Source organism: Tympanuchus pallidicinctus, unplaced genomic scaffold (genome assembly GCF_026119805.1).
Source record: "Tympanuchus pallidicinctus isolate F22 unplaced genomic scaffold, pur_lepc_1.0 scaffold19, whole genome shotgun sequence".
Taxonomy (NCBI): Eukaryota; Metazoa; Chordata; class Aves; order Galliformes; family Phasianidae; genus Tympanuchus; species Tympanuchus pallidicinctus.
This window is the reverse complement of record NW_026294710.1, coordinates 3,456,192-3,476,154: the sequence shown is the minus strand read 5'-3', so window position 1 is coordinate 3,476,154 and position 19,963 is coordinate 3,456,192. Positions and strand designations below refer to the sequence as shown.

Sequence of the window (19,963 nt, the reverse complement as noted above, 5' to 3'; positions counted from 1 at the left end):
GCAGAATAATTCTGCACAGAGCAGGGAGTCAGAAATATGTGCAGATGAATATACATGCAGGAGTCATTACAGAACAGAAGCATACGTGGTCTGTACCGCAAAGATGACAGATATAACACAAACAAGACAAAATAAAGAGCAACTGGTGAAGCAAGACTGCGTATCCTGCAGGTACTGAAGAGGATTTTAGGAGGGATGTGAAGGTGTGCCGTGGGTGCTTGACAGACAAAGACTAAAACAGAGCGCAAGAAATAGGCAGCATCACTGGAGTGAAAAGGGCAAATATCTGCCGTGGTACTGTACAATAAGAAGCCCACTACATTCTTAAAAATGATCTCATCACAGTGAGTCATTAGTTCAATTGCATTTCACACCATTCAGCCTAAGGCAAGCAGAACTGTACAGGACTCTACAGATGCTAATTCCAGCAAATGCATTGTGGCAATTTGAGCAATAAACACCAGTTTGCGCCTATTCACCGTCCCTGGGGTATTAGTTGATATCTGACCATGTTTTTTTCTAACTTGCAAATGTAGTTCTGCTCAGTTTTAAACTATGAAATGAGGTCAGCCCCACTAAAAATACAAAAAGCCGAAGAGAATGCCAGTAGCTACTACAGTGCCCAGGAGCCATACCTGAACAAACCAGCACAGCACAAGCAGTGAGACACAGATGTAAATAGATCTCAAATGCCTCGTTTCGAGACAGCTACAATTTTTACAGGTCATAACACACTGCTACCTGGTCAGAAGTTCTGTTTGCTTCATTAGTACCAGGGGAATAAGAACTGCTACAGTGCCTTCTAAATATATTAGATCAGAAATGTATACCTCTGGATACATATTAAATCAATACAGCTCTCTTCCTTCAAAATTGTTATCTAAATCCAAACACACACACATACTATACATCATTATTATATTCTGCACACACCCAAAGTAGAGTTCAATACTAGCATCTATTTCATATTTACATGGAAGTGTTTTTAATAAGTGCATCTCTGATCTAAACAGACACTAAGCTCCACCATGCACATACTTCAACACCTTCTCTTATTGTTGGTTTTTTTTTCCAATAGGATATACGGTTTACCTAGGCTTTAGAAGGAATTTTTTTCTGCTCTATTAACCACTATATACATTGTACTGCAATGCACATGATAGCTCTTTATCAGCATTGGTGTATGTGCCAGTATCAGCATTCCTTTATGTCTGAGTATTGTAGACATGTTTGTTTCCTCTGAAGAACAGTGTTTTAGTCACCAATTGTTGTTAAAATCTTTTTAAAAAGAAGAAACTGCAGCATTCCTTTAACAAATTTCCAGGGTAGTATTGAAAGATACAGAATAGACCAACTTACCCTTCCCTTCCCCACCGTTCAAACAAAATACCTCAAATGTACAGCACAGGACAATCTGCGTCAGACGTAGGACCTTCCAGCTTCACAAAAGCCAAACCCCCCTCCCACTTCACACATCCTGCTGCAGTATCACTGAATTCATTTGTCTTACACTAAAGACAGAGAAGAACTTGACTGTGTAATTACCTTGCCCCAACTCACAGAACAACCTCACAGTTCAACAGAAAATTAAATATGGGCGTTGCTTTTTGTTTTGCTGGGGGGTTATGTGGAACAAAATGCAACAAAGGGACGTCATAAGTGACTAATAGGAAAATCAAAATCGACTCATACCCAGTGGCTGTTAATGAAGGATACAAAGTACATTGAGAATACAGGTCAACAGAAAAAGGGCACGAGGCATAAGAACTCTGTGAGGAGACTGCGGTCATCGCGACTGCAGAATGGGGGAGGGCGACCAGCACTTGTCACAAGGAGCATGCTAACCTTGTTCCTCATATTGTAACAGAAACACGCAACAGCTGGTCTTTGAATCATCAAGTGTGATGAGAGCTTTTCACAAAACCGCTAGGAGCAGCAGGGAGAGCCACATGACTAGCAGCTCCAAAGGCTCTGATTTAACGAGCTGTATGCAGAATAACAGCCAAACCCAGCGTTATCCCATTAGCTCTTGGACTAGAGATACACCATACATTCTGCTGAGTACAGTGTGCTTACAGAGCACAAGCAGTGTAGCACAAGTAGTCTAAGAATGGAGCTGAAACTAAAACATTAGATGTCTGTTCCCAGTGATAAATCTTAAAAAATTCAACTGAATTTTCCTTCGAATTGGCATTGGTCAGATAACCAGTTTGTCTTGATGCTTCAGAAGCATCACAACCACAATGTGCTTTCAAATATTTCGTCTTTGTCTTAATTTCTTATTGTAGAGTATTAAATTGAAGCACAAATGCCATTAGAGACTTCAACATTATTTAAAAGAATGCAACTATTATAAACTGAGTCAGAGGGAAGAAATCTTTTCTATTGCATTTATTTGGGCCCCTCACTACAAGAAAGATATTGAGGCCCTGGAATGTGTCCAGAGAAGGGCAATGAAACTGGTGAGGGGTCTGGAGCACAAACCTTATGAGGAGCGGCTGAGGGAGCTGGGATTGTTCAGTATGGAGAAGAGGAGGCTCAGGGGAGACCTCATTGCTCTCTACAACTTCCTGAAGGGAGGCTGTGGTGAGGAGGAGTTTGGCCTCTTCTCCCAGGCAACAAACAGGACCCAGGGAAATGGCCGCAAGTTGTACCAGAGGAGTTTAGGTTGGACATAAGGAAGAATTTTTTCTCTCAGAAAGTGGTCAGGCACTGGAATGGCTGCCCATAGAGGTGGTGGAGTCGCCGTCCCTGGCAGTGTTCAAGAGGCACCTGGATGAGGAGCTGCGAGATGTGGTTTAGTGCTTGTGGTAGCAGTGGTATGGGAGGACGGTTGGACTAAATGGTCTTGCAGGTCCTTTCCAATCTTGTGATTCCATGATTCTATTTTATGCATTTGACATCAGCTGTTTTCTTTGCAAGGAAATTCTCGTGGACTGAGAAGAAAATGAAAACAGAAACACAAGATTTCCTGTGAAAGCTCCGCAGAAGGCATACAACCTGAAATTACCACCAGGGCTTATGTTTACAGTGTGGCTACCTGTGCTCAGTCTGGTATCTGTGGACGCTCAGTAGGCAGCAGCAGGCAGTGAACAGCAGGCACACTGCTGTTGGCAAACAGTGTGCCCGTATTTCCTGCTCAGGCTGAGCTTTGGAAATTTTGGAGCTTTGGAAACAGAAACTTTTGGTTTCTGTTATCTTGTTATGATCTCTAACTTCCTCCCCTGTCCTGCAACAGTTTAACTTGATACTGATACACAAATCAACGTCACTGCTGAAACAACATTAATGCCATTAAATCTGTCACTCCGGCTGTCAGACTGTTATTAACAGCAATATTAACGCAGCTTTTACTGCAACTGTATTAGGATCTCTCACAATCTGTTGTGAGATTCCCTTCAAATTAAACTCCATTAGGAATAGGGAAAAAGCACAATAACTGATGACAACCTACTGCTACTTCATACCGTGGTTTTCCTCCAAACCTCATTTCAAAATATTTTTCATTAATCCCTGTCACAGATAACCAGAGTAAGAAGCAGAGGAAACAGAAAAAAAAGACAGCTTCCCCCACGAGTAACTAATTCCAAATATGAGTGATAGCTTGTGGACGGGGTTGTGTTTAACACTGTGCTGATTGTATGAATAAGAAAGGGGAAAGAAACTTTATTTGCAATGCATGCATCCTCACAAAATAAAGAGTGAATGCAAGCACTGCTGCTGTAAACTCCTTAACAGAAGGACATCCCATTCCTCTAGGCCAGCTGATAACCAGAAACGAAACCTATCAGTGAATAACAAAACAAGTGAAAAGAATACATGGGCAAGGAGGAAATGTTAACAATAGGTATGCGGTTCAAGGACTCAACACCTAACCCCAGAACAAAACTCATAGAAAGCTGATTTCTGTGTTTTGTCAAAATACCACACACCTGCATGCACATGCAATGAGCCATAGCTAAATTAAGATGATTTAGCATGTGTATTTGTTGCTACTGCAATGGGTAAGTAAAGTACTTCATGAGAGGCCTTTTCCAGATACAACAGATTTTCCAAGTGTCTTTGCACGTAACAGAAGGGCATAAGTTGAATTATAAATTCACCTTCTCAACAAGCAAATGTGAAATCACAAGAAAGCTCCAAACAGAGTGAATCATCTGATTTCCTATGTTGAAACTGGAACAAACATTTACATTTAATAATTTTGACCACACGCATTTTTGTGCCCATAAACATAGAACAGAGCCATACAGCTCAATACCCGTCTTGCAAAATATGGATGCACCATGAAAAAAAAAAATTAAAAAACCAAAACAAACAAACAAACAAACAAAAAAACCACCAACCATGAAGAGCCGTTAAAGCTACCTTTAAAAAGATGAATGCATTCGTAGGATTCCAGCAAGTCCTGCCTCAGCTGTACAGCTTGCAATGAAGAATTCTGTAAGCAGTTTAAATAACACGCAATGGAAGTGGGAAACTTGATTCAGTTACTGAGACTTTCCTATGTCATAACTGCATTTCATGCTAGAATCTGAAGCTTCCAGTACATGTTTAGTTTGCAAGCTGAGTCAGGGAAAAACTGGGCAAAAACCCTTTGGAAAAGTCTGCAGCCTGCCACAGAAACTGTATGTTCTCAAAATAATAGTTTGTTCCTTCTTTTAACAAGGTTAGGTCTTCATATCTTTCCCAGAAGTGACATGAATAGGTAAGAGAACAGGCTGCCCTTCAGCTGAAGTGGGGCTACCTTGAAGATGGACAAGTAACCAGACTGACTGCCTCTGGGCAGTGGAAGGTTGCATCTGAATGGTAAATAAAAAGATTGGACTTCTCGAACTGTAACAGAGAAGTGCTCACCAAGTACCTGACAGAACTAATATTTCAAAATTACGTGTGTGAGGCAAGAAACAAGATAGAACTACTCTTGCAAAAATTGCCTATTTGTAAAGCTGCTGCTTATGTTCAGGAATTAAATCTTACTCTCTCTGCTCATTACTTTGTATTGCATACAGCAAGATCTTCACTGATCCATAAGGTAAGGCAGGGATGACATACACGACTACTGGCTCCCATCCAAGACCTGAACAAAAACTGGACTTCAGTCTTCTTTCATAGCTGCATGGTTAAGTTTCAGGAGCTTTTAAACCTGAACGCATTACATGCTAATAGGTTAACACTGGTTATAATGTTTAAGATTTGAATAACCGTATTTACTTGAGGAATTACTACAGAACCATGTACACATTCCATTTTTCAATTATTTTATACTTCTGAATTTCCAAGCCTCATTTTCCAGTCCTCAGCCATTTCATTCTCTACTAATCAAAGAGTCCTTCTGCGACCCTTTATTTTCTCCCCATGAATGCACCTCTACAGTCTTAATCATCAAGGAAAAAAGAGCCCTTTTAGTCTCCTACTGTGACACGTATAATTGCATTTATTCACAAGTCTCCACAGAACTATGTATTTATCTATATAGTACAATTCCCTACAGCAACTGCTGTAGTACAGATTTGCCTGCTACAGCTGCATGAATGCTAGGACTGAAACAACACTGGTATAGTACTGTATTTTCATATTTGTAAAAACAAATCACAGGAGGGTGTTTTGTAGTGTTTTTTTGTTGTTGTTTGTTTGAGTTTTGTTTGTAAGAAAAAATGTGCATATGTGCTGAATAAATAAGATGCCCACGTCTGCTTCTCCCCCAGCAAAGGGCCTTACTCTGAAGTTCATACCTGTAGAAAACCATCACTTACTTTTATCTTTGTTCCTCTTCTCCACCTGCTCTAATACCAAAATTATCTGCCACAAAGGTACAGCAACTGTGAGGTAAGACAAAGTGATTTATGGTACCTTTCCCTTAATTAAGTATTTAAATGTCTAAACTGTAGATGATACAAGGAAAATAAACCTACAATACTTCTACACAATTTCTTAAACCGACTATGCAATCAAAAACCACAAGTTTCTTTCACAAAATGTTTTCTTTACAAAAACTGACTATCACCCTTTCGGCTTCATAGCCTTGAAGTTTTCTTTTATGATTTTGAATTTGAAGGTGCAGAGAATTTTCACGTATGTATTTTCTTTCTAAGGGAGTTTGGCTGAGGGCAGCAGGGAGGATGTGTGCTATTGTTTTACCATCACAGCGTTGTGTCTGACTGACTTTAATTTCAGCAGAAACACCGTTTCCCTTTCTGAATGCTGTACTTTGTCTTTCCCATTCGGTAAGAAGTTCCAAATGAATGGTTCCAGGAAGCAAGCACATTTGTCTAACAACTTTCTTTCTTACTGTTGGAATACAAAATACCTTTAGTTTATGGAAGAACATTATACTGCATTACTCGTCCTCTCTCTAAAACTAAAGCAAGAGTATTTATTGAAAAGTTCTAATCGTTGTGAACATCCTGGAAACCTGAATGCTGGTAAGATTATTCTATGGTAAGTATCTTAGCTCCTGTTCATTTAAATACATTTGTTTTGACAAATACATTGATTTGACCAGATCATCTGCATTACAAAATTAAACTCTTCAGAAATGAAGCATTAAACACTGGGTCTAGGCTCAGTTAGTCCTACGTGGCTACTATATGACTACTTAACTTCTGGCAATGACTGGCTTCCAAATCAAATAAATGTTTTCCTTATTGATTATAATAATTCCTCTGCTAGAAATTAGTGATGTTTTATTACAGATCATAGGAGACAAAGTCTAGACTCTCAACATCACAGTTTCTCAGAAGCATCTCAGAAATGAACAGCGATGCTTCCATTTTCCTGGTTTAACTCAGCAGATTGAGAAAGTAACTCCTCTTGGGTTCTTTTTATCACTCTCTGTAGCCTACAGACATTTACAGAATCTTATTCTGTTATCTCCGATGAAAATTTCCAACTATCTCCAGCTAACAGCTACCACCATTACTGGATCTTTCCAGACAAACTAAATGCTCACTTCTTTTCCTCACTTTTTTCTAGTCACCTGTCCATCTCACCCATTTCTATCCTCTCTATTGTATATTCTATTTCTGAATCCAACTGTTCAAAAAGAGCAATCTTGGATGCAATGTTGAAGTGCTATTTCTGAAACAAGCACAACATCAGGTTACGCAGTAATAAATTCTTGAGCCTCAGAAGAAAGAAAAGGATAAATATTATGAAGCACTTCTCAGTGTTATTTCCTTGACCACTAAACAACAGATTTCACCACTGCCATATATAAACAAAAGGAAGCACACATCCTGCCTGCCTGAGTCAAACTCCCCATCGAGAAAAATCTGCATGTGACACTCCTCCGTACCTTCCCAAGGGGAAGCAAATACCTTTTGAACCAGAACCACTCAGTCTGACCAATCCATAGATCACTACTCTGGTTTTAGCCTGAAGCACACCATGAATTTCCAAGCACCTAAACACTTTGGAAAGGAGGAAGAAAACAGTTATAAATTCAGATTCCTACCAGGGCTTCAGACAGTGAAGACTGTATGCAGACCTGCCTGAAACTTAGCAGTGTCATTTCCTTGCAGAGCAGGAGACTTTGTCTGTGCTCTTTTGGATGCATCTTTCTAGCTGCAAACGGTGTCAAACTGCACGACTGAATTTTCTCGTACTCCTTGCGAGTGTCACTGATGTGTTTGTGTATCATCAGTATTCTGAGACCTAGCTCTGAACCATTTGCTTGAACTCTTGTAACTATCAAAATATACTGAGAATACGCCAACACGACATTTGGAGATGACATCTGTCTACTCTGCCAACATCCCCACCTTCACTTATTAGTTTAAATCATGTAAACTGACTTGCCTTTCTCTTTGAGAACATGCACAGACATCTGCACATAACAAAGAAAGAAAAAGGCAAAGGGTACAAGGAATCATTTTCAAGCTCCTGTCATGTCATTACTCTCTCCTATATATTGATAATTTACAAGATACAAAAAGAATCTTTCAGAGACTCAGTTAACTTATTTATGCCTTACCTTCACTCAGCTGAAAATCACTCTGAATTCTCCTCATCTTTGACATGTAATTGTGTCTCTTTTCATTTTTTTTTTGTTCATACAGACATTCAAAGTCAGTATACAAAATATTATTGGATTCAAAAGGTTAAGCAAAGTTTGCAGAATTTATTTGGTTCTTGATCATTTTCGTATGTCTCCTCGAAAAGAAACCCACAGCTTCCATTTCTAAACTCAGATGCCCTAAGATCTGCACTAGACAGCGCAATCACAATTGTTTTGAAGTAATTTCAAATATATACATATGTATCCCTGAAGTTTTATTTATCCTGAACTTGGTTAAACACAGGCATTCACAGCTACTAGATTACCTGTTACTAGTTCTTCCAAATCCTTTCACAAATCCACCCTCATGATACACCCTAGCCGACAAACACTAAAATATTTACAGCTCAGACACATGAAATGAACAAGGTGTAAAGCAAAAACAAGGTGGTCCTCACTAGCCAGGAAACTGTGCTTCTGGTGAGGAATGTGCACTCCTTAACAGCAGAAGAGAAGCAGGCTTGGTATAACTCCTGTCTGCTAATCAGGTCACTTTGAGAAAAGAAGATGGCAACGGGGAATTTTGTAATTAGAGAAACAATATTAGCCTAGATTTCAGATTTGAGATTCATCCACACTTACACTCATTAATCACGTAAAAAGAAATTTTAGAAGCCGCTAATGAGACCTGGCCTTTACATTTAAGTCCGTTAATGAAAAATGGTAAGATAACCAAGACCTTCTCCCACAACTCCCCTCTTCCATCACTCCTCTCCTTCACCTCAAACCAGCTCCTTTTCCAAAATTCCCAAACTTGAGTTTCTATCTCCCACTTTACCCACAAGGGACCACAAAACCTCTGGCTCACAGAGTCACAAAGCACCTGATACATAACCAAAGCACACAGAAAACACTGTAGTTGCAGTATTTTTAAGAAATAAAAAAATACGGCTTAATCTCAAATGCAAAACTGAATGTGCTACTAGGGCAGATGCAATCACTGCCTTATCTGCATGATCAAATGGAAGACTTTCAATGCATATTGTCTCAGCTGTCTATCAGCTTATCTGGTGCAGCCACTATGCTATTCTGACAATAAGTTCTCTCCAAACAGAACATACTCTTTGGTAGGACATTAGATCCCCTTCTCTCTTCCTAAGTTCTTATCTACTCTCACTTCTTTGAGCCTTTTGAAATGTGAAAAGCAAGTAAATCACAAGCTGCCAGGACCCAGGTTTTACTTTGTACCTGCTGAAGCAGAGTACAGTGCAATACAGCCCTGCAACCAAAACTTCTATGATCTAATATGATTATGGCAATAATAAACACAATAGATATTAATAAGGAAATAGCAGCAATCAGGTACAGACTAAAGATGACAGAAAGTTTGAAAACACAGAGCCTTCCAAAGATGCAAGGAACAATAGGTGTGGATATTTGTCAGTAAGCAAAAGAAGAAAAAGGGCAATAAACAGCCTTTGATGAGTCTTTCCAGTGGGACACCAATAGCCCCAGTAGCACCAACAGCACGCCGCTCAGGAATATATGAACACCTCAAGATAGACAGGGGAGTACTAAATCCATTTCTAAACACCCAATGTATAATCCTCTGACAAATTCAATACAATTGAAACTAAACTACCAAATGCCTAATAATCTGACAAAAGAAATAACTGTTCATAGACGTTTCAGGGAAACTACACATGAAGAAAATCCACTGTTACAATTGTATCGGGTTTCATTTTGAAGAACTGTATATATAAAGAAAATTAAGCATCAAGAAATCAGAACAGTTGTGGCTTTGGGAAAAAGTGACACAGCAATGAAACCACAATGAAATAACACTAACAGAAATCAAACTTTTAAAAAGTTGAGGATGCTTTGGACTCAATGATCTCTTGAAGTCTCTTCCATCCCCTGCAATTCTGTGACTCTGTGAAGTGTAAATTCAAGTTCTGCTTAAGGCTTATGTTGAAAAATAGAATTCCAATAGAATTTTCTGTTATCAGTTCAGACTTCATCTTTTCTCTCACGTGACTGCAATTATTTAGTGGCTTCTCTAGAAAACGATGAGAAAACAGAATGCACACAAGACATTAAGGAAAACACAGCAACTATTCAGATAAAATGATCTGTCTAACAGGGTTTCCATGCTAGGAATCATAACCACAGCAAAACACAAATCGACAGTAAAAGCTGCACATTATGTCTCCTTTGTTCAGAGATGATAAAGATGGTATTAGCCTCTTATTAATGAAACATTATACTATTTTGCATGTCATTTTGTTAAATGTATATTAATTCAAAATCTTAAAGCAAAAAGGTCACATTAGTGAACCAGTTTCATACGAGCAAGATTTTTCTTCCTTCAATAGCTAACAAGAAAAAATAAGATGAATATCCACAGAAGCTCCTTAACTCTGCACAAAAGGCATAAAATAAGATGTCACAGAACAAGGCAGTTATGTTCATAATTGAAACAGAGAAGGGAATAAATGAGTGGTATAACAACTACAGAAGAGAACAAGTACTGCCTTCTATATTCATTACACAGTATCTGGTTGTACAACACAGCTCATGAAATCTGATTCAGCAGAAGCGTGAGCAGCTCCTCCTTTAATTTAAAATAAATCAAGTACTGACTTTGGCAAACACAAAGCCAAGAACAGTACTAAGAAAATGATAAGATCTTCTTAGAAAACATGAGGATGTTTTGCTAACACTCTCTATCCACAGCTATTCATGACGCTCCTTTCTGTGGAAGAACAGATCACTTAATAAAACCAGAATCACAGTAAATTGAAGCACAACAGGTATCTTTTTTTCTTTTTTCTTCTCAACGTATAAAATAGCAACTTCAACTGCACATGATGTATGACTAAATGGAGTGTTTCTATCAACGCTACAGAATTAAAAATACAGAACAATTATTTTTCAGTACCTGACCATGACAATATGACTAATATCCATAAGAAACACAGTATCTACAGCCTATATGCGCAATGTACGCACACCCAGCTATATACTATCTTGGGAGCAATCTTGGACGACTTAAAGGTCAACCAGGACCAGTCAGCATGGGTTTACAAATGATAGATCCTGTTCAACAAGCCTGATTTCATTCTATGACAAGGTGACACGCTTATGGATGAAGGTAAGGCTGTCAATGTGGTCTACTTGGACTTGAGTAAAGCCTTTGACACTGTCCCCCATAACATTCTCGTGGAGAAGCTGGCTGCCCATGGTTTGGATGGGCATACGCTCTGCTGGGTGAAACACTGGTTGGACTGCCAGGTCCCAAGAGTTGTGGTATGGTCAGTGGAGGTAAAGCCAGTTGGCTACCAGTCACAAATGGTGTCCCCCAGGGCTAGATATTTAGGCTGCTTCTATTTAACATCTTTATTAACGATCTTGATGAGGAGATTGAGCGCACCCTCACTAAGTTTGCAGACGACACCAAGTTGGGAGGGAGTGCTGACCTGCCTGAGTAGAGAAAGGCACTACAGAGGGATTTGGATAGACTGGATCAATGGGCCAAGGTTAACTGTATGAGTTTCAGTAGTCAAGCAGTAGCAGGGGCAAGTGTCAGGTCCTGCATTTTGGTCACGACAACCCCAGGCAACCCTACAGGCCTGGGGAGGAGTGACTGCCTGATGGACAGTCAGCTGAATATGAGCCAGCAGTGTGCCCAGGTGGCCAAGAAGGCCAATGGCATCCTGGCTTGTATCAGGAATGGTGTGGTGAGCAGGACTAGGGAAGTCATCCTGCCCCTTCACCATCGGCATTGGTGAAGCCTCACCTCGAGTACTGTGTTCAGTTTTGGGCACCTCAGTACAAAAAAGACAGTGAAGTGCTGGAGCAGGTCAAAGAAGGGCAACAAGGCTTGTGAAGGGCTTGGAGAATGTGCCCTATAAGGAGTGACTGAAGGAACTGGGGCTGTTTAGTCTGGGGAAAAGAGGCTGAGGGGAGACTCTATTGCTCTCTTCAACTACCTGAAAGGTGCTTACAATGAGAGCAGGGATGGTCTCTTCTCACTGGTGGCAGGATGAGGGAAATGGCCTCAAGTTGCACCAGGGTAAGTTTAGGTTGGATGTCAGGAAGAACTTTACAGAAGGAGTTGTTAAGCACTGGAATAGGCTCCCTGGGGAGGTGGTTGAGTCACCATCCCTGAATGTGTTTAAAATCCATTTGATGCGGTGCTCAGGGACATGACTTAGCAGAGGGCTGTTAGTTAGAGTAGTATGGTTAGGTTGTGGTTGGACTCGATGATCTTTACTGTCTTTTCCAACCTGAATGATTCTATGATTCTATACACATATACAATATATATTCTTAGACTGCATATTCAGTATCTAGTATCTAACTAACCAGTGATTAGATGCACTATTAACCCTACAGTTAATCACAATGTAACTAAAGCATAGGCCATCATTTTATATATTTTTACCAAAGATGCTGAAAAAAAGCAGTTCAGACAATGTACTCCATACATATTTGGACACTGGCTCTTTCTACTCATGTGCCTACTCGTCTGCTCATTTGTGACAAAACCAGTTATTTTTAAAATTCTTCATTAAGTCCAATTTTCTATAAGTCTCCTTTTGCCAAAAGTGAGTATTCAATTTCCAAACAGTTGAAGACTATTTTTTAAAACTACAAATATTAAGACTTTTGTATTACTTTTATGTCTCCTTGACCCACCTACTAGATGACTTTTTTTGACCTGGAATACTACAAATAAGACTTTGTACAGATGCTTCTTGAAAAATCATCCATCCGAAGCCTCATGCAAAAAAAACAAAAAAAACCAAAGGAAAAAACAAAAAACAAAAAACCCTCAGGGATAAGATATTAAAAACTGGGGCCAATATGCAACTGAAGGACATGGAGCTTACACTGAATTACAGCAAGGCACGATAGATTTGAGCTCAACCAATTTCAGCAAAGGTCTGGCAGTGTTACTGCTAACATCATCAGGGACAGAAGAAAATCAGGTTTTACTAAGATTCTTGCACTTACTGTGGATGCAAATGTACCACGTAAAACAGAAGCATTCAAAATAATGCAGATGACTCTGAGTCAGTAATACAGTTCAGTCATTCTCAGCAGGACTAATTACCCCAGGCAAAGCATCATGCTAACGTGGTATAATTTCTATTAATCAAATTATCCCTACGGTTATCCCTACAGAAAAGTGCCCTGTGCTTCACAGGCAGATGCTACACTATTTAGAGAACACTAGGTCTTACACAAGACAGTAAATTATAAAGCATCTAAATCAGTAAGAAAAAGTGCCGTGAAAGCAACTTTTCCTCCAGATTGATGCATTGATTCCTATGAGAAACTGTGCACAGTAATATTATTATCAACAAATCTGTCTGCTCTGCGTACTGCAGTGAAAGAGCTCAGTGGCGTGGCAGTAATCAAGTCCTTCCTCAATTTCATCATAGCTTGGTTCAACACAAGATCTGGCTCTGAAGCCACATACTCCAAATGTTTGTGCATAGTAGGGAGAAAAAAGTTCATTTCTGAATATATATGAAAAGAAGAAGGCAGTGAACTGTAGCATCTATTGGCAGGTATGCAGATAGCTTACAACTGCAATTCAGTAATACTTGTGTACAGATATATACATACTTAATGTAACTTCAAAAACTGTAGCAGTCAAAACAAATTATTTTTGTACAACAGTATTTAAACCAAAGGACAAATATCCAGTCAGTCAATCTGCAATCACTTCAGAATGAGTCTCCTACACTATTGTGAGATTATTTACTGTTTAAATATTCAATTAATAAAGCACACAATGGAGACAATATGCAAAGTTAATTACAGCTTGCAATAGATACAGATGAGATAATTGGTATAAAACAAACAAGTGTGAGCACTTCCTACTAAAATCAGTTATTTAAGTTTTCAATAAATTAGAGCTGTGGTTTCCTGAACGCTGACCAGTTGTACTTAGTACTTTGATAAACACTAAACCATATTAATCATCATTCTCACAGATTAAAAACTTGTAAGTTAATGTCTTTCTTAAGAACAGATGAGTGTCTGAGAAATAGACAACCTGCCTTCTGCCCTGGCAAGGAAAAAAAAGTAAATACACGACATTCACATTCACACAGTCAGTGCCACCATCCCTCTCACACTCACCGCGCTCTCCTAGGGAATTCTGGCATAACAGGTCAATTCTTGCAGCATTCCGGTGACAGGATGAGCTGTGTGAAGTACACTGGAATGCCAGTTACACAGCGAGTAACCAGGACAGGAGTAATTGCGTCAGAGGGGTGAGCTGAGCTGCAGGTCTTGGAGATTAATCTCTATTTCATCTGAGGGACTGATGAGGAGAGGCTGAACCAAAGTGATGGCATCCATTTTCCAATTACATCCAGCTTCAGATTCCAGGAGGTACTTGAACAGTGCCCAACAAACCAAGTTGTGGAAGGCAAATTAACAACAAACATTTTCTATTACATTTGTTATTAACAAAGCTGACAGAGGGGAGATGTGCATCCCTGACACAGCAGCACATCAGCTTCTTTCAGCTTCAGGACAAAGCACCTCTGTCTAAAGGCTTCCAGATACATGCCTGTCTAAACTGCTCTTAAAAACTCCACATATCAATTTCACAGCTGCCCTGAAATTATCATTATGGGCAGAAATGTCTTCTAGCATTTTAGATAAAAACATTCTTTCCTTCATTTTAGGCCCATTACATACTGCTTTGTTCACAGGAGATACAGGAAGCTGTTTACATCTGAAGAATGTTACGGTGCCTCCCAGAACCCTCTTCTCTAAACCAAAGAGCCACGCACTTTCAGTTCTTCCGCCCACTGCCCGTCTGCAAGACCTTCAGCCTTCATTACTGTAGTACTTTGTGTTTTCTCCAATTAACCTACATCTTCCTTGAATGAGGCACCACAAAAGGGACTTGATGCTCCAGCTGAAACACGAACAAAAGATCTGCTTCAAGTGCCTTGTACACAACGTATGAATTTCATTGCCAGTAATGTCACACTGTTACAAAACAAACGAACAAGTGGCTTGCACTCAATTTGTGAAGAACTCTCAAGCCTTCATTGAAGCACGAGTCTCTACAGAACTAGTACCTACACAGTCATTTCTTGTATTTCTGCCACTAATTACAAGTATTTATTGCTAGGACTTTGCACTTGTCTGGAAGAGAAATGAAAACAGTTCAGCTAAGACATATCTCCAATTCACTAACAATATTCTTCATTCTAATTCTGTTTGCCACCATACTATCCATTCTTCTTTGCTTGATTAGTACTTGTAAATTGAATAAGGATATACCATATTACATCACTCAAATCATTAATGAAAACACTAGCCAGTTGCAGAACACATTTCAACAGAGCCCCACTTGATAGATGGTCACTTGTGCAACAGCGAGCAACAGATAATGACTTTTGAGGAACAGTTTCCTCAGAACATTTGCTTCCACTGTACAACATTTTCATCTGTATTGAATTGCTGATCTTGCTACCATGGCATATTTAAATCAAACTATGTGACAGTCATTGATTTCTCTAATTCAAAGACCTGTTATACTGCCAAGGAAGAAAATGCTGTTGGTTAAACAGGATTCACGTAGCCAACTATTTAAGTACGCCTGGTCATTCCAGGCAGGAGGTACTACTTAATGGCAGCTTTATACTCTAGACTCCTGCAAATAGTTTATTTGTTATCATATGCTAATGGACTTACCAGTGCTGAGTACAGGGGGATGATCACCTTCCTGATCCTGCTTGCTATACCATTTCAGACACAAACCAGGATGCCACTGACCTTCTTGGCTGCCTAGGCGCACTGCTGGCTCATGTTTAGCTGAGAGTTGACTAACACCCCCAGATCCATTTCCTCCACACAGCCATTCAGCCGCTGCCCCAAGCCTGTAGCACTGCCTCGGGTTGTTGTGGCCATAAGTGCAGAACCTGGCACTTGGCCTTGTTGAACCTCATTCCATAGGCCTCAGCCCAGCGATCCAGCCTGTCCAGATCCCTCTGTAGGGCCTCCCTACCATCAGGCAGATCGACACCACCTCCCAACTTGGTGTGACCTGCAGAATCACTGAGGGTACACTCAATCCTCCTGTCCATGTCATCAATAAATATATTAAGACATATCAGCCATATCCAGGCTTTTTCCAGTTTAAGTAGTACCATGACACACTTCTTATTTACCTTTGGTGTTTTTTTTCTAACCTTCACAGCCGAATTGTTGTCATGTTTCTGTGGATGTCACTGGTTCTTGGATGTACTTCAGAAGACAGGTACCATTACCACAGTATGCCAGCTACAAAAAAAGCTCTCCAGACATAGCCAAATGACTCATTTCAAACTGTTACATTCAACTCCTAACCAATTTAAATCTTCTCTATCCAGCCTACGCTTCCTTAAATAAAAAAAAAAAAAATAGGCTCTATTTCTTTGCATTTTCATCAAGTCTTCTGTTGTTATTAAGACTAAGTGCCAAGCTTCGTTAGAGACTTAAACAGATCATGATATGGATCTGGTGCTTTTTCAATTTTAGCTAGACTTTCGTATCTGGTAATATTTTGCCTTCTCTGTACCTTTCTTTGTCTTTAAATTGAGGACAGTGTCCCACTTTCTCTCATCTTCGAAGATTTGTGAAAGTATTGTCCTGGTGCCCCTTCTATACTGTAGACACTCCAGAAAATATATCAGAAGATCCTTTCCCCTTTATGTTACAACTGCACAGCTTAGTCACGGACTAAATCTGAGTTCAGAAAAGAGCAAAATAATGGTTGCTGTGAGAGTCCGTCTCCAAGACTTACAAGCTCACAAGGTCATTCAAGCAAATAAATTCAGTTGCTGTAAACTAAGTTATAATAGAATTATACATACAGACTAGGAGTTTATTATAATTAGAAGAAGCCTAGGCATTTGTATGAATAATGACGACATCGGTCACAATTATTTAGCAAACAGAACATATAAATCCTTTATTGTCCAGCTCTGTAAATCATAGATGGAATTAACAACCTGTCCACAGTGAGGGCAGCCATTCACTGCCAACTACAGATATTTAATCTTCAATTTATCAGTGTCTGACAACTGTCAGACAGAGATTTCTGCATATGGAGATAGAAGAGCAGATATTTTAATACGTATAGCATTTCTTTTCTGAAAGAGAACTATCCGAAGCGTACCACGTTCTCTTCACACTGTACTGCTTAAGCTTGCTTAGAAACATTTTCTTCTCACTTTATAAAATACCTGTATTAAAGTATCACAAACAAGCATAGCCAAGGCACCTATTCCACGACATTAGCCACTGTGTGACTCAGGAACATGCCTCTTGCTCTACCCATCCAAATGCTGCTCCAGATATACAAATGAATTTGTACACTCAGATATAAAATGCTTGTATAATATGAAGAAGAATGAACTGGAGAGCCAGCTAATAGATTGTTCATTGAACTGTCACAACTGTTTCTGATTTGACAGAGAATGCAAAGAAGTGTGTTAGGAGGTGGATGAGCTGCAGAAGAAAGTTTACATACAGGTATTTCAGAAACAAACCATTTAATCTCTAAAAATGATACATAACTCAGTTTTTCTTCTTACTGTGTCAAAGTGGGAAGTTAATTGCAAGCAAAGAAAAACCTAACATGGAGGAATTTCAGGTCTGCTTTAGCTTTAAGTAGAGATCTCAGTGAAAATATTACCAGAAGTTTCCAGAGTGAAGTTCCTCATATCACCTACTGTTCTGCAGGCTACTAGCAACTTCAAGTACCCAGCAAGAGAAAAGCTTTCTCAGTAAAAGCTAGAGTTCCCTGCAGTTCCTCTTATTAACCCCCACTGCAATCTAATTCTACGACTCTATGTTTTCATCTATCTTTTCCCATTACTTCAAAGTAAACTTCAAGACACAGCCAAGTATAAACTCTAAGTGAACTAACAAGCTAACAGATTTATGGAGGAAATACATGTCATATGCATATATTTAAATGGATATTTGTACATGTTCACCTCCCCCCATACATACACAGAGTGTATCTGTACGTAAAGATAAATGTCCAGTTCTGCCAAGAATCCACTGAGAATAATATATAAGCAAATTATTTAATCAGACTGCAGAAAATGCAAAGCTTTCATTGTAAAATCATGGTGCTGCTGAGTTCACCAAGCAGAAATTGCATTTGCTCCACAAGTACAACAGAAGCATAAAAAGCAATGGGAAGAACATTTCCCTAAATAGCAACCGAAAGGGAAATTCAGAACCGTTTGGCTGAAAACACAGATCAGTGTTAATGCTGGCCTTGATCCCCAGCTCAAAAGCAAGCCTCCATGACACAGAGCTCCCTAACCAAGACCAGGCTTTAACAGAGCCCACGTCTACTACCTGCTTACTATCATCAGATGTTGCAGCATTCCCTAAGACTGCACAAGGCTTTTGTATCTCATGTCCCAACAACTGGAGCCCAGTGCCTGTTCCCTGCACTTTCCACTCTCCCAGTGCCACACAGCACTATGTCACACTACCCTACAACACTCCATGCTCCCACTGCAGCACCCTGAGCGGTGCCTACTCTGGCACTGCACACTCTCCTCCCTGTGAGCAGAGCTACCCCTCTCCTATGAACCTCCACCAAAAAGGACAGGCAGCTGCACTGGCTTTTCCGAATGGGAGTGTCCCACACATCCAGGTTCTGGGAGGCAGGGAAAACCCAGAGCAGCCAGGATTGGTGGCAGAGAAAAACAAACAAGCAGAGAGCTAAAAGCTGAGGAATGGATGCAGATAAAGAGGTAAGGAGATTGAAATACCAGGAAGAGAGGAAAACAAAAGCTAAGGGGTTTCACCTAGCCATAAACCATACAGAATTATATTAAGGGCCACGAGCCCTGGCTCCTGCCATGCATAGTAGGATAAAACTCTAAAGCACTTCCTAAGGAGGCACATTTCCCTTTATCTTTAATAACAATTACTCAGACTTACCCAAGTTTCAGAAAAAGACCAAGTATTTGAAAACAAGAAACTCAAAGAACTGTGGCACATCAACAAAAGAATTGGAAGCTTTGCTTTCTTCTAACGAAATTCTAAAACTACAAGAGATCCAAAAAGCAGCACAAACATTTCAGATCTCAGCGTTAAATCATTCTAGGTATTTAAATAGGATCTAGCATTCAGATTAACACCAGAGGACTCACAATTCAGGCAGCTAAAAGCCAGCCGTTCTTTATATACCCTCATGATGGGTACAAAAAAATGCAAGACACATTAAAAAAAAACACAAAAAACAATAGCTTAAAATATTACATTCAATGCTCTACGGCTTCAGCCAAACCAATACACTAAATAAATATTTAAACTTCCCATTTGCAACATAGCATCTGCTAATTATAATACTAAATCATTGTCCAATAATTTTCTGATTACACAGAATAAAAAGAGCAGTGGTGACAAATATGCACAATAAACCTCAGAATGATTCTGAGTGTTCAATAGTTCAGCCCTCCCACGACCTATTTTTGGAAGTTGAAATGTGAATACTATTAAACCAAAGGAGAAACAACTGGCAAGATACCATATAGAATGGTGATCTCAAAGACTACTGGGAATTTCCTTCCTGCATTCTGCAGCACAGTGTGGAAGCACCCAAGGTAGCTGAAGAAGAAAAAGCAGCCTAGCAACGTAATGCAAACGTCATGAGAAATATTTTATTACTCCTTCTACCAGCTAGTAAAATAGAGAGTAAATCAGTCACTTCTGGAGCTGAATGCTTCCAATATGTGAGTTAGCCTAGGTTTCTGTGTATCATGTCACATATGGCTTTCATAAAGGTCAAAAGGACAACCATTTGCTTTCAAGTTGCAAAATGTAATTCAAACTATGCCTTATACTGCAGTGCCTTCCTACAGATAAACATAATACCCATCACTCTGAAGATATTTTATACGAGCACAAACTAGTGAG

The 19,963-nt window shown here is 39.6% G+C and overlaps 1 protein-coding gene across 1 annotated transcript in view; it reads right to left on the bottom strand.

Annotated features, from left to right (window-relative positions):
• Positions 1-19,963, bottom strand: part of COG5 (component of oligomeric golgi complex 5) — a 177,904-nt gene that overhangs the window by 147,835 nt on the left and 10,106 nt on the right. The gene's annotated exons all lie outside the window — the stretch shown is intronic.